Source organism: Schistocerca serialis, chromosome 5 (genome assembly GCF_023864345.2).
Source record: "Schistocerca serialis cubense isolate TAMUIC-IGC-003099 chromosome 5, iqSchSeri2.2, whole genome shotgun sequence".
NCBI lineage: Eukaryota > Metazoa > Arthropoda > Insecta > Orthoptera > Acrididae > Schistocerca > Schistocerca serialis.
Window position 1 is genome coordinate 376,878,101 of NC_064642.1, and position 15,722 is coordinate 376,893,822.

Here is a 15,722-nt window from a genome sequence, read left to right on the forward strand (position 1 = left end):
CTCAAATAAGGGACTCGTCAGTACCGCACGCGAGTTCTTATTTTTTTTTGAATAATTCCCATCAGTTATGAGTTCCATATCATTCCAAAAATAAAACCATGAATAATATCAAAAATCGAGAAGTATGGTCAAGAGAAAGCTGACATCACTTAATAATTTTGTGCAGGCTAAGAAGCACAGTTTGAAGAAATCATTCAATAACCTCCGCAAGCGATTTATTAATATTCACGGGACATATCAACACCAATTATGTTGTTGGTCTTGCACGGTCCTCTTCAACGATTTTACACTTGTATTTCTTTGCCTAAGACTATGTTCCAGTTCTTGTAGTACCTAGGCGTCAATTCTCTTTTCCCTCTCTCTCATCTCCCTCTCTTTCACTTTCCTCTCTCATTTATACTGCTTGGTTCTGCTTTATTTGAAGAACCTCCTTACATATATCCAATAGAGAACCTCTTTTGTCGCGCTACCATCGTGCTCCAAAGTGGTTGGTAGGAATTCGAGGCCCTCTTACGCACTTGAACATGGATCAGACGAGAGAAAATGTAATAAAGATAGAAGAAGAAACCAAATTTGACCAACTAGAACGGCACATAGATTACCATCAGCGTGGTGAGATTTAACCGAGCTTTTATAGCGGCCTACCCACCCTATTCACTTGGACAAGAAATGAAGTGCAAATGAAGAAGAAGAATAGATACAGGGTATTCAGTAAAAGGTCTCTCTGGTTTTAAAATTAAGTAATAAGTAAACAAAGCCCGATAGAAGAATGGAACAAATGATGTGTTAACTGTGAAGTTTGTAAGAGTCACATACATAAATTTCATAATAGTAGTTCCAAAAATGCTAACCCTGTTCGCTGTATAGCTTGTATCAGCATGCATAAATGAACTTGTCTTCTGCAAGCAGACTTTGCAATAAGACTGAAATATTTTCATGATGTCCACCGCTCGCTGAAGAAAAGTGGCACAATCGAACAGTGAAATTTGACACCACAACTCAATACAAGTTGTTTCAGTTGCCACACAGACCGACATTGAAGTTTGTCCAGCGTGGTGGGATGGTTCCGACAGACATTATCTTTCAATGTATCCACAGAAAGGAGTCACAAGAAGTAAGATCAGGCGAATATAGAGGCCAATCCATACCTGTGCCGGTAAATTTGGAATAATTCAACAGTGAGTCTATTCTCGAAGTATTTATCAAGAAAACGAAACACCATTTCGGGGCGATATTATCATGCCCCAAATTGCGTGAAACAATCGGTGGCTAATCCATCCTCCTACGTTTGCTGTGTAGCGACAGATTTTTCCTAAATTTGCAATGTAACGTGCACAGCCATCAATTTTCTCATGAAAAAAGGGCCGATCGTGCCTCTGTCGCATATGGCAGCGCAAATAATAAGTTTGGAAGAATGTAGTACTTTTGCTTCACACAAATGGGAATTCTCGGAAGTCGCTAGTTCTGTTTCTTCATGAATTCATTCAGACGGAAGCTTCATCTGTGAGCCAGATGTACGTAACATCAAATCTTTCATCATCAGTAATTGTGAGAATCTGGTTCACGAAGTCGACCCTTTGTCGCACAGCGGGCATCAATCTGACTTAGTGACTTTGGATTTTGATTGGAAACACATGTAGACAGGTTTTGTCAATACTGATGTTGTACTGGAAAGTTTCACAAAATTCTCTGCCACATTCCTTCGAGCAGATTGCCTCTGCTTTTGAAGAATAAGTCCAAGGACTGTGGCGACATTTGTGGGAGTAACTACAGTTGGCCTGGGCCCAACATTCTCCATTAGATCAATAGCCACATTATTTGTTCAAACGAATTTCTCGAAGTACTTGCGAATGTTTTTCGCTTGAGGTTATTTTGGAATATTAAATGGAGTTAAGGAACTGCGCCTTGTTGCCATAGTGCTGCGCTCTAACCTGCGGTATTCCAGTACCAGAAACGCACGTTCAATGGAATAGGTGATTTCAAACTCTTTCTTCTCTACGCTTTCCTCATTTCACGTTTCAATGGAATAATTAATCGATCTAGCCCTTTCTCTGCTATAGGCCTGCTATCTACATTTCGTGTTGAGCGTGATTTGTTACCTCTGTATTCCTCGGCAACCGCTGATACCTGTGCTGAGCGACGGCGTTCTGGCCGCTGTGAAATACTTATAATTCGATTTTAAGAAGGCTTTTCGCTGGAAAAATGTAATTTTTGCACATCTTACAATTTGATATCTGTGCTCAATAAAGGACTGAATTTCTTTTCCTTATTCGTCATAGCTACTGAGCTGCACGAAATTAAGTGGAAAATTCACGGTATTTTGAAGAAATTGCACAGGTTTAAAGCGCAACGTGCATTCGTAAACTTTGCGTAGGGTTGATTTTAGCTGATACATTGCAGGGAATGAAACGTAGATAAGGTGTCGAAGTTTTGTTTAAAACTGAGAACACAGGGATATTTCATTTTTGAAGTTATTGATTTTTTGTATCCGATTTTTGCATCCGACAGACGATCGCACATGATACGTCCGTTACTGTCACCACGAATCGGGAATTATGTGGTCATACAATCGTCATATTAATGAACGATTCAGGATATCGAAACAGGGTTTTTTTTTTTTTTCAAATGATAGCACATGAAGGGGCACATACAGGTGTGTCGTATGAAAAATACTTGACACTTTGACACCTTTTCGTTCACCAAGACGTGGAAGTAGTTTGTCCGCATCAGTGAAAGGTCGGCAGCTCAGGACCCAACAGACGTCAATAGCACTGCGAGAAATGGCATGCCGAGTACATATGCACGTCCACAGCACCTATGAAACTGCTTAGCTAAACGTGTAAAGGGGTCCACAGTAGTGAAGGGGCTAGGCTTCAGAGTTATATTTATAGGCACTACATATTGCAATTACAGCGCCATTTATTAAAAAAAAGAAAAGGTTCAAATGGCTCCGAGCACTATGGGACTTAATTTCTGAGGTCAACAGTCCCCTAGAACTTAGAACTACTTAAACCTAATTAAGCTAAGGACATCATACACATCCATGGACGAGGCAGGATTCGAACCTGCGACCGTAACATTCGCGCGGTTCTGGACTGAAGCGACTAGAATCGCTGGGCCACCGCGGCCGTCGCGCCATTTGTTAGTTGCTTTTGTAACTACTACTTCGAAACCTCTATATAAATTTCTTACTGCTTTCACTATAAGCATAGTGCGTGTTGTATTCTAATATTTATTTAATTAATTTTTAAATGACTGAGCAGCTTTCTGGAGACAGTATACGTGCAAAAGAAGCACGCCTAACGAAACACTGTACAGAGCACTTTGAAAGAAATTATGCGTGGTAGCTATTGCAGAGGCAGCCGTTCAACGCCATTCACTGGTTTCCTTCGCGAGTGTGGCCCGTACAGAGGTGAAAAGAAATAACTAAATGCAACAAACGATTATTGCCTCTCCGTCAGGGAACAAATCTCTCCCGAGCGTGGTGGATGACGTACTCTTTCAGCGACACACACAAACACACACGTGCATCGCCAAGAGACTAAGCAAACGGTGAGAGGACCGACGCAAACGGTGACTGCCGTCGTCGCTGTTTGGGGAATAATTCTCCACGGAGACGGGCAGCGCCTGCTAATGGCTCCATAAGATATGCGTACGGCGCGGCGTGCTGTCGTGTGGCGAGGCGAGCAGCTGGCGGCCTCAGCTGCTTCGCCTTAAAAGGACGCACGGGGACCCGGGGGCCGTTTGCGTCAGCACCGGTCCTTTCTCCTGCGAGGCGCAGTGTTAATGCCGTCCTAGGTAAGCAGTCCGGCCAGCCTTGCCCCCTTCCTCATGTTGGTAGAGCGCTTCTAGCCCACTTGTCCATGTCAGAGGCGAGAGTCCTCTCTCGTTGTAACAGCGGAAGTTTCTCCTCAGTTATATCACCAGACATTTACGTCCACGAGTAACGGCTGCCTCGATACCGGGTGCTCCAAGATCTCGGGACCCACTTCATACAGGCGGGATGCGTCATAAACGGAGTAATTTCAGATAAAGAAAGATTAAGGTTTAACGGTCACTCGACGTGCAGTTGAAGAAGTAGTCTCTCCCGAAGAGTAAAATCTGAGAACTGCTCTATTTGCACACAAAGCAGAAATGTGGAGAGTAAGATAAGTGAGGAAAAAGAAACGGGAGAAGGAGAAGAGGTGGGGACTGGTGTCAAACGTCCCTTCGACAAAGAGGTCGTTAGAGACGCTAAAGACAGCGGAAACATTGCATAACCTTCTGGAACGAATTTTCACTCTGCAGCGGATTCAACGCTGGTGTGAAACTTTGCAGATTAAAACTGTATGCCGGACCGAGACAGAAAATTCGCCTAAGACAAAGGCAAAGGAGCAAGGTTCGAGTCTCGGCGTAGTTTTAATTTAGCAGGATGTTTCGGATCAGCGTTCAAGCATCTGCAGAGTGAAAATTCATTCTGGAAGCAATCCCTTACACCAGGGGTTCCCAACAAAACTTTCTCGAGGGACCCGCTCATCGATCATGATTGGTACCTTGTCATATCACAGTATCAAGTACCTAAAAAAAAGCCATATTAAGAGTCTTTTTATACGTTTTCTATTTTTGGTACTTAGAAAAAACATTGACATATTCATTATTGAAAAAATATTGAGCGGCCAAAACAAAAAATCTGTCATCATACGAAATATATTTAATATATTTTTTATTTTAATAGCATCTTGCGGTCCCCTTTAGCATGGCTCGCGAACCCCTGGGTGTCCGCGGACCACCTGTTGGGAACCACTGCCTTAGACTGTGGCTTAGCCATTTCTCGGAAATATTTTTTTCTTCCACGAGAGCTTGTCCCACAAGGAATGCAGGAGAACTTCTGAGAAGTTTGCAAGGTAGTAGGTGAGGTAATGGTGGAAATGAAGCTGTGCGGCGTCGTCGTCGTCGTCGTGCTTGGATACCTCAGTCGTTAGAGCAGCTACTTAAAGGAGGCAATGGCCGGAGTTTCGAGCCTCGGTCCGGCATGTAGTTTTAATCTGCCAGACAGTTACATGGCACAAACTTGCTACAGAATAATATTGAAAAAAATAATAACGCAATTCAAGTACAAGATGGAGAACTCTTAGAACGAACGGGGCTGGCAAAGTTTTCAAAGAAGAGGGAAAAAATTGGCAAGGAATGGGTGATGACATTGAAGAGTAGATGACATGACAGAGGAAAAAAAAGTTGAGAGGACGGCAATTAATGGGTGAGGAAAAAATTTGGTTTTTGTAGAGAAGACTATTGAGGAGACGGATTTAGTTGTCATGCAGAGATGGCTAAATTAGCCTAGAGCGAATAAAGCTGGGCGTACAAAAACTATCTAAACTACAGAGCATGCGCATCACGTGAGTTCTTCGAGATTCTCGCGATCTCTTCGCATACACTCCTAGAGAAAAAAATGAATAAGATCTTTTCTCCAGGTTATTTAGTGTAATTTCATTTTCTACACCGACACGTTTTCGCTGGAGGGTGAAGTTTTCGAGTTACTTAAGGAAAACCTACAAAAGCGACAGCAAAAGGGCATATGTCCATCTGAAGTTTTTTTTCAGATTGACTAATGTTATCACCTTTCAGAGTGTGCACAGTTCCTTCTAACTCATCCTGTATAAGGTTTTACCGCCAAAAACATGAAATAAAAACATACGGCTTGCTTGGTGAGCGACTGAGATTTTCGTACTGGGAATTCCTTCGAAAGACAGAAAAACAAACAAAAGAAACAGGGAACGCGCTGGTGGTGTGGCTATACCTTTAATAAGAATGGTTGAGAAGTGGGCTGGACGTACTGGCTGCTCTACGAACGGTAGAGGGACCTAGAGGCCAGAGATGCGAAAAGACCGATATTATGTCCTTATGGGAGAAGGACGCATGATGCATCTGCGACCGACATAGATTCTTGTAGATGAAGACCATAATTCATGGACACGTGTGGGGAAGTCTTTATCCAATAGTGTATATCTAGTGGCTGATGCTGATCATGACGAATAACGGAAGAAAACTAGGTTTTTCTCATTCAGTCGATAACAAGACGATGTACAGGCACGTACATGCCGAGAAGGTAAATGGAAATCAACCACGATCTTTCCAGAGGGACTAGCCCAAAATTCACTTCAGCCTTAGTAGGAAAACGACAGACAACCTAGACTGAGATACCCTAACGCATATTTGACTCCTGAGTGCATTTCCGGTGCCCTTGGTAAAAAATAGGCCGAACACCGCTCTCCAGACAACCAGACCAAAGCCGACATTGTATTTCTTGCCCACAGAACAGTCTACTTCTAAACATATTGTTCCAAAAACACATGGTTGTAATGCATTTTTCTAATTTGTACAAGTACTAATAACTATAAGAATATGGGACACTTTAAAAAGATAACAAACAAGCGCTTTGTGTTGGGCCCACTGTTCCGAATTGTTTAAGACACCGCCACCAATTTCTTCAGGATATTTCAGAAGGAGGTGTAAATATTTTTGGAGGTTATATGTATATTTGTTAAAGAGACAGGCTATAAGAATGTAACCCAAAAAAATACTCGCATAATATGTTAAGCATGGGCGAATGATAATTTGAAAGTTGATTTGTATGGATTCCACCTCTGACTTGAGCTCACTTTTGATTTCTCTTGGTAATACCAAGTCTAGTTTTCCTGTAGCCTTATAGGCGTTCTTTTATAGGGGCGGCATAAGTCATAAACGGAAAATTCATTCGCCTTTTGCGCTTACTTTATCTTTGTAGACTTCGCTTTTAACCATCCCAAAAATATACACAGTTATACGCCCTTGTCGCTGATTCACTGTGGCTTTATGATCGAAACTCCACTAGGGTGCATTTCCGACCTATAGCCATCGGGAAAATGTTGCTCGTTTCGACGTCTCATACCCAGCTCTGCTCTTATTTTTCCGGTTGTTTTTCTATACCCTATAGAATTGGTCCCCTTTCACATCCGCAGAACACTTGCCAGAAAATTCTACCATTATTTATTTGATACCTACCCGCCACCATATCCGAGATCGCTAACACATGCCCATGCAGTGACAATTAACTGGAATACCGATGGTGGAAAAAATATTATCTTCGCGAGTAATTGTTCTGCAGGTGGAGGATGGATTGTCAGACTCTACGTTAGATTCCTTGATTAAATTTACAATGTTTCATTCAGTGTGCACTTATGACACTGTTGATGGTGAGCCGTCCACCGGATGGGGTCGGTAAGTTCGGTTGCCTGTTTGGAGCTTTTTGGGGCAACAGTTTATCCCCTCCTAACAGGAGCTATTGCTCATGGATGAATCTCAGTAGGATTAGCTATTTTCTCGTTACATTTAGGAGGTGTTCCGTCTATACCAGTATTGTCATCATCATCATCATCATCATTATCACCCCACCAATCATCATAACCATCATCATCACCATCAACAGCATCACAATCATCATCATCATCATCATCATCATCATCATCCTCATCATCATCATCGTATGCCCACCATCATCGCCATCGACACAAATACGACACTACAAAATGCATATACACACATTAGGGTCATATACACCAGAAAGGTGTATATGACATGCTAACCGTCCATGTGGCGTCAATTAGAAACACTTGCACAAGTCACACGAATTGATCACCGTCATCACATTTTCACGATCCCTGTCTGATATTCAGGAGGTGCACGACGTAGGCATGAGCTTAGCATGTGTGTACTCTTACGTGAGACAATGGATCTGGTTCGCGCGTGCGAGAGGTCAGTGCAGCCAGCTGTCTCGTGTGGGAGGCCTTCCCACCGTCTCGCGCGCTCCGTCAGCCCAAATGCCACGCCGTTTCCTGTTTGCCGCCGTCCCAGCGTCACTCGTCCGCCAACTCGTGCCGCTGCTGCCGAGATCAAAGTCCTTCCTTTCTTTCCACTGCTGTTTTTAAGCGCTGCCTTGAGCACCCACAGCCGGCCGGAGTGGGCGAGCGGTTCTAGGCGCTTCAGTCCGGAACCGCGCGACTGCTACTGTCACGGGTTAGAATCCTGCCTCGGGCATGGATGTGTGTGATATCCTTAGGTTAGTTAGGTTTAAACAGTTCTAAGTTCTAGGGGACTGATGACCTCAGATGTTTAAGTCCCATAGTGCTCAGAGCCATTTGAATCATTTGCTCATCACCAGTGGATACTCACTCCACCACGGATTTTACTCACCAATCACAAGATATTCGTCGTAGTTCAGCCCAGCACCAAATAAATGTGTGTACTCTTGCGTGAGACAATGGATCTGGTTCGCGCGTGCGAGAGGTCAGTGCAGTCAGCTGTCTCTTGTGGAAAATGGAAATGTATCCAACTGGCAATAATAAACTACGTGGGACTCCACCATCACTGCTGTCGTGCCTTGCCTGCTGGTCATACGGTTCCTTTTATGTATCTTTGTGTGGTCTTCCTGTTTAATGATTTAACAATGACACTAATACGTTCTGCTATTTCAGAGAGTGTCAGGCTACTCATCTCGATGTATTAGCTTTTGTGTGAAGAAGAGCCGATGTTTTTAGGTTATCTGTAGAATGCGCGTTGCCAGAACTAGATTTAAAGATACGAATAGACCACTCACTCTGTATACAAGAAGGTATTGTAAGAGATGTGGAAAGTTAGCAGTTGGAGATTTTAAACAACGAAAGCCATGGGCATCCCATCTGCGAATTACTGGATAAGCTTTAATATAACTCGTTTGTAACTTGAAGGATTTTGGATTACAGCGCGAAGGAAGTCAAACATTAAGTTCACCGCCTTAAACTACAGTCATGTAGGATCAAAGCTCCATTACTGGAGAACGAAAACAAGCAGAAATTATGACGTTGCTAGGCTTGCTGCGCTACATCCTTCCGGCAGTGACGCAATGCAAACAAGAGAAAGACAAATGCTAAACTGCCCCACAGAAGGAAAAGGTACAGAATGAGACGTATTTTTAAGTTACTAAACACTGGAATAAGCGAACATATTCGCTTAGGTTGGTAACGAAATGGCCTTTGATTGCAGGTAATAAAGGAAGAGAAACGGAGAGAGAGAGTTCTGCTACTGTAAGGTAACAGCCACCTCTGGCGTCCCACAGGGTAAACAGACCACAATTTTTCTGCATCGTAACGGAACTGGCTTATGAAGCAACGGATCTCTGCGTTTCCAAATGACGTACACTTTATGTGTGATTTCCAAACCCGAAAATGGAAACTGAATATGAAAGACTCAAAAACATGTTTTACGCTCTTGGATAACCTACTGACAGACAAAACTTCCTCTTAGGAATACTTCCCATTGATAAATGAAAAGACTGTTTCTTCTTCACTGGACATGATAACATGGCTTTCCTGAAAAAAGAAGTTTAAGTAATAAAATACTAAAACAAAATAAAATAGATTTCCTTTTCAATGATAATAGGGAACACAGCAAGAGCATAGCATGAATTCTGGGACTTAGCGGTAGTTTGCGCATAGATGAGGTCGCCATCATACTGGCACGCCATAATCCTGAGGAGGTTAAGACTTTTCCTTGTAGCTGTAAGGGTAGCCCATAGCCCACTGTCGGTATGAAAACCCCAACTGTTTTGTCAGGATGCAGACCTATGCCTGTGTGGTGTACATAGACGCAATAAAACAGTGTTCAAGATTATTCCATTTATTACTCAGAGTACAAGTCGTGACCGCGTCTTCTACAGCGGTTGATGTCCACGTAATCCGGAAAGGAATCCGACAGTGGACTCACGGCTGCCGAGAACGCTGCATCGGCTGCGGAGAGGGAGTCGATGACACTCTGGTGCGGCTGTTTTCCGCCCCCCTGGTGAGTTACGCACGCCCCGTCGGTACCCCGGCTCGGAGAAGACGGTGACCGCGACGCGTGTCACCCACCGTTTCGGGCAGTACTCAGTCCCTCCCACATCACTGTCCACGTTGTCCCATCAGGTGGACCGCTATGTCGGATGCCGTGATGTCATACTGAATGCTGCACATGACGCGCCAGTACGATAGGCCGTCAGACTCGTACGACGCTGGAGTTTTAGGGCAGCCTCTGTCCTGGACTGGAGCCACGTTGGTAGAAGCTTGGACTACTCATCAGTGCTGGCTACTATGCTGACTTCGGTACTGGATGCAGTACTTCACTATCCGTGGCTACGGATCGATGATCATCTCCTGAGGCGGAAAGTGTAACACTAAAACTAGAAAAATCTCACACACCATAACCAGAGAATTGAGTGCGAACAACATGGAAGGCATAGAGTACTCTGAGCTAATGGAAGTATTTGTGTCGTCGAAGAGATGCTCCACTATACGTCATTCATAATGATAGAATCGGTTCTGCTCTTCTCGAGTTGTCAGCGGTCTTCTATTCCGCTACATTGGCTACACTCTTACACTGTGTTTACTATTCAAACTCCAGCTAGTCGATGTTGCATCATATCTAGTGTCTCCTACATAACGTTGCACGAGTAACAAAGACTGTTTTTTAGTTAATCTCCTAACCACTTTCTGCTGAACTTGATTGCAGTCGCACAAAACACTATCGAGGTTGCTGTCTTCATGACCGAGTTACGGTGCTGAATGTTTACGCTCCACGGCTGGCGACTGTTGACACTCCCGCGTGACTGAGTGACGCCGGCTGTTCGAGCATAGAAAGTTTTTACTCTCCAGCTTCCTTACTAATTTTCAGCGTAACGTATCTCTCTTGGCATGTTCCACAGTTCTTCTACCGTGGGTCTAGAGCAAAAGATTGCTTTGGGCGATTATAATGCTGGGCATCTGGCTGCGGTGTTGGAGCTGTTTTATTGGAACTAATCTACGCGCTTCAATATTGTTTGATATCCCACTTCGTGCAGTATCTCCACATTTCCCTTTAGGTTCTATTTTTGTGTAGATCGCTGATTGTATCATGAACACAATCTCGTTAGCTGTCTTTTTGATCTCACCCATTCTCTGTGATGCACATGCTGTACCTTCTGGTCATATGTAAAATCATTAAGCAGGTTGAAGGCTCTAGCCACTAGACTAGTCTAGGATGACAACAAAAAACAGCAAAGGGAAAGCTGAAGTTTTAAATTCCACGTTTTCCGTCGTTTGACTATCGCACAGACTCCCGCATGGAGAACATAGAAATAGGCGTCCACGGCGTAGAGAATCAACTGGAAGAGCTGAACCGAATAGGTCGCCAGGTCCAGATTGAATCCCAATTCCTTTTTACAGATAGTACCCTTACTTAGCTTGAACTTACCGCAAAACTCGTCCAGAGCGAATTCCCAAGCGCCTGGAGAAAAGCATAGAATCTCCTGTATATAAAATAGGTGAAAGAATGCACATGCATGCACTTCATTTTTAGGCCACAAGTGGCCGATCGGGACCATCCGACCGCCGTGTCATCCTCAGCTGAGAATGCGAGTAGGAGGGGCGTGTGGTCATCATACCGCTCTCCCGGTCGTTTTGATGGTTTTCTTTGACCGGAGGCGCTACTATTCGCACGAGTAGCTCCTCAATTGGCATCACGAGGCGGAGACCACCCTGAAAAATGGTAACAGCGCATGATGGTCCGGATGGTCACCCATCCAAGTTCTGGCCACGTCTGACAGCGCTTAACTTCGGTGATCTGACGGGAACCGGTGTACCCACTACGGCAAGGCCGTTGCCAGGTGAAAGAATGTACTCGCATAATTATAGACCATTATCTTTAACATCGATTTGCTGCAGAATTCTTGAACACATACTGAGTTCGAATACAATAAATTTTCTTGAGATTGATAAACTTCTGTCCACAAATGAGCCCATATTCAGAGAGCATCGCTCGTGAAGAATACGGCTTGCCCTTTTTCTCGCACTATATTGTACGAACCATGGATGGAGGGAAACAGGCAGATTCGATATTCCTAGATTTTCGGAAAACGTTTGACACGGCGCCCCCTGCAGACTGTTGCCAAACCTCCGAGCCTACAATTAGGTTCCCGGTCATGCGACAGGCACGAGTACTTGTTAAGTAATAGAGTCCAGTATGTCGTGCTTGGCGGCATGTGTTCACCGGTGTCGAGGGACCGTCAGGAGTGCCCCAGGGCAATGCGACAGGACCGCTCTTGTTTTCTGTACACATAAATGATCTGACGGACGGGGTAGGCAGTAATTTGCAGCTCTTTGCTGACGACACTACGGTGTATGGGAAGGTGTCGTCGTTGAGTGACAGTAAGAGGATACAGAACGACTTAAAGAAAATTTCTATTTTGTGTGATTAATGACAATATGCTGTAAATGTAGGAAAATGTACGTTAATGCGTATGAACAGCAAAAACTGTCCTGTAACGTTCGAATACAGAATTAGTAGGGTGCAGATTGACGCAGCCACATCGGTTAGATATCTACGCCCAACGTTACAAAGTAGTGTGAAATGGAATGACCACGTCAGGTTGGTGGTAGGGAAGCCGAATGCTCGACTTCGCTACATTGAATGAATTTAAGGGAAAGTGTAGCTCATCTATAAAGGAGGCAGCGTACAGAATGCTAGTGCCATCCATTCATGAGTATTGTTTCAGTATTTGGGAACTGCACCAGATCGGTTTAGAGGAAGACATCTAAGCATTTCAGAGGCGTGCTGCTAGATTTCTTACTGGTAGGTTCGCTAAGCACGCAGGAATTATGGAGATGATTCGTGAGATCAAATGGGGATCCTTGAAGGGAAGATGACGCTCTTTCCGCGAGCCGCTATTGCGGAAAGTTAGAGAATCGTCAGTTGAAGGCGACTGCAGAGTGACTCTACTGTGACCAACGTGGATCATGAAGATAAGATACGAGAAATTATAATGCGTGCTGAGGCTTTTAGACAGTCGTGCCTCTCTCGCTCTACTTGAACGGTAAAGAAAGTGACTAGCAGCGGTACGTGGTGCCGTCCGACATGCACCTTGCGGAGTATCTGTGTACTCAGAGATATAGATGTAGATATCTCACGCCACACAACTCTTGCCACATTTTTGTAGAAGCAGTTACGAGTGTGTTTTCTGGCAATATTTAGTTTCATTACGTTGCTTATTATTCCTACAGAATTGCGAAATTTTGTATTTCTTCTGAGATACGCACACCCACTAGAAACGATGATTTAAGGCCAAAATATTTATATTCTTTCAGTTTATCCGAAGTTCCTTTATTTATCTAGACTGTACTCAATATGGTGTCTTTGCGACAGAGGTACTTTATTTATATATTGTGTGTCAATATTTCCACACCGTATATATCTGAAATATTTTTACGTTTATGGATAAATATTTGCAAACTGTCTGCTGTTGCTATTAAGGCTGAGTCGTGTCCAAAAGCCGCTGCGTCTGAATGCAGATTTCAGTTGATATGTATGAGGCCATATTTCCTGTGACCTGGAATCTTTTATTATAGCTTTCTCGAATATCTTGAGGAGGGAAGAGAGTTCCCATATATGAGATATACAGCTTCGATTTACATATGTCGTGATGTTATCTTACATTAAAAACACAAATAAATATAAGGTCGTTGAATTCCCATATCGTCTCACGTGTTGCGTAGGCTCTTTCAGCGCCGTAACTACAAGGGTATTATTGCAACCACTACCTTCTGTGTCTTTATATGGCGTACTTAAAAAACGGAACAGTCCATTACTGATAAAGAGAGTATTTATACGTGCCAATTGAAGTAAAGTTTTCCCCTTCAGACCTATTGTCACTGTAGAGAAGACCATGAAACAGAATGGACAATTTTCTTGTTAGCTATATATTACACAAGTTACTTCATGTGTACGAATTTATTCTTTGCGTCCTATCGGATTTACCTTTTTCAAAAATGTTGACTCTTATGAGGGAAAGAAAAACAGAAACGAAACTTAAAATCTCTTACAGTCATAACTTCAGAATCATTCTCGTGAAACCTAATAGCATGACATAAAAGTGCTTCTCAGATATAGAAACCAAATTACCAGACTGGTTCTATGTATGAACCATAAGTAAACGAAAGGCTATTGGCTTCCAATTGATATATAGTTTAACTTTCTTCACATAAAACTTGGCCTTCTTATTATGGTTGTTCGGCACAACTGACCTTGATGTACTTTGACATTATCAACAATCTTACCTTATACACTTCTATCATCTGCTACTGACTTCCGCTCTCCACAGATGTCTCATATTTTCAGTCATTTATTGCAAAAGCCTTCATTGTCACGTTGCCTATGACTTAATATGTTTCGAAAATGATTTCGATGAACGTTTAGCGACTGTTCTCCTGGAAGTTTATGCTCACTAATAGGCTGTTATATGTCTGTGTCATTTAATGTAAGCACCAAAGAGTGGGAAAAGTTTGAAAGAGGCTATGAACATTTACCGAAGAAATTTACGTAACAACAATAGTTAAACAAGATGAATACAATGTCAGAAGAGAAGAAACACTCATAGTGTAATGAGCAAGAGAGGATGTAATAGCAGATAACAGTGAGCGAAAATGATATGTGGGAAGAACGTATCCAATGTATGAGTGAGGTAATGAGGGGTCAGATCGGGGAGCAGCGCATATTAGTTCAGTGAGATTGGGAGGGATCGAGGAAACAAAATATAAAACCCAGAAGCACTGAAAACCTGAGTTCATTATTCATCTCCAAACGCTGTGTTGTTATCACTTTGTAATAAGTACCTCCTGTAATGTAAATATTTACGTACATTACCGATAGAAATGAAAAAATAAGTGACTACATTATAAGTGAAAATTGAGATAATCATTGGGCAAACTCTGACGACAATATAGGATCGTAAGTACTATTAAGTGATCAAAGCGTCTCGACTAGTTTTATCGTCAGGTTGACACACAAATATCACACTACAATGGTATACATAAAAAATCACAGACGGGTCACATGAACTATCCAAGTACCATTATAGTGTTAGGGTTGTGTGTCAACCTGCCGATAACATTAATCGATACGTTGAACGCTAATTATCTGGTCATTTAATTGTACTTACGAGTCTCTATTATCTTGAGAGTTTGTCCAGAGACTGTCTTAACTTTGAATTACAACGTAATTATTTATTTTCCATCAGTCGTCAAGTAGCACACACAAATACTTACACTACATTGGATACGTACCTAATTAAATTAAGAATAAACGAAACTGACCCCTATGATACACAAAACAGATAACAACCTTGTTGCAGAAGCAACTAAAATAACATAGCAAATTTAAAAGAATGCAAAATCCATAAAATTCGCGAAGTTTCACAGAAACTCGAAATTTAGAGAGAACATCAATGCGAGATGCTTGTCGTATGTGAACTACACCAGCGGCAAGACACCGTCAATATCGTCACTGTGTAATAGCGATGGTGATGTCGCCGATAACATTGCCACTTAAGAGGAGTTGCTAAAAACAGTTTTCCGAAATTCCTTCACCAAAGAAGATGAAGTAAATATTCGAGAATTCGAATCGAGAACAACTGCCAACATGAGTAATTTAAAAGTAGATATCCCCGCTGCAGCAAAGCAGCTTAAATCATTTAATAAACTGTGGTCCAAATTGCATATTAGTTGATTTCTTTCAGAGTATCCGATATAATTGCTCCGTACTTAACAGTCATATACAACCGGTCAAGCCGGCGGATGTGGCTGAGCGGTTCTAGGCACTTCAGTCTGGAACCGCTCGACCGCCACTGTCGCAGGTTCGAATCCTGCCCCAGGCATGGATGTGTGTGA

General features: G+C 42.8%; 1 pseudogene; it reads right to left on the minus strand.

Moving 5' to 3' along the window:
* Positions 1-11,548: 11,548 nt before the first annotated feature.
* On the minus strand, positions 11,549-11,666 carry LOC126482420 (5S ribosomal RNA; annotated as a pseudogene).
* Positions 11,667-15,722: the final 4,056 nt, after the last annotated feature.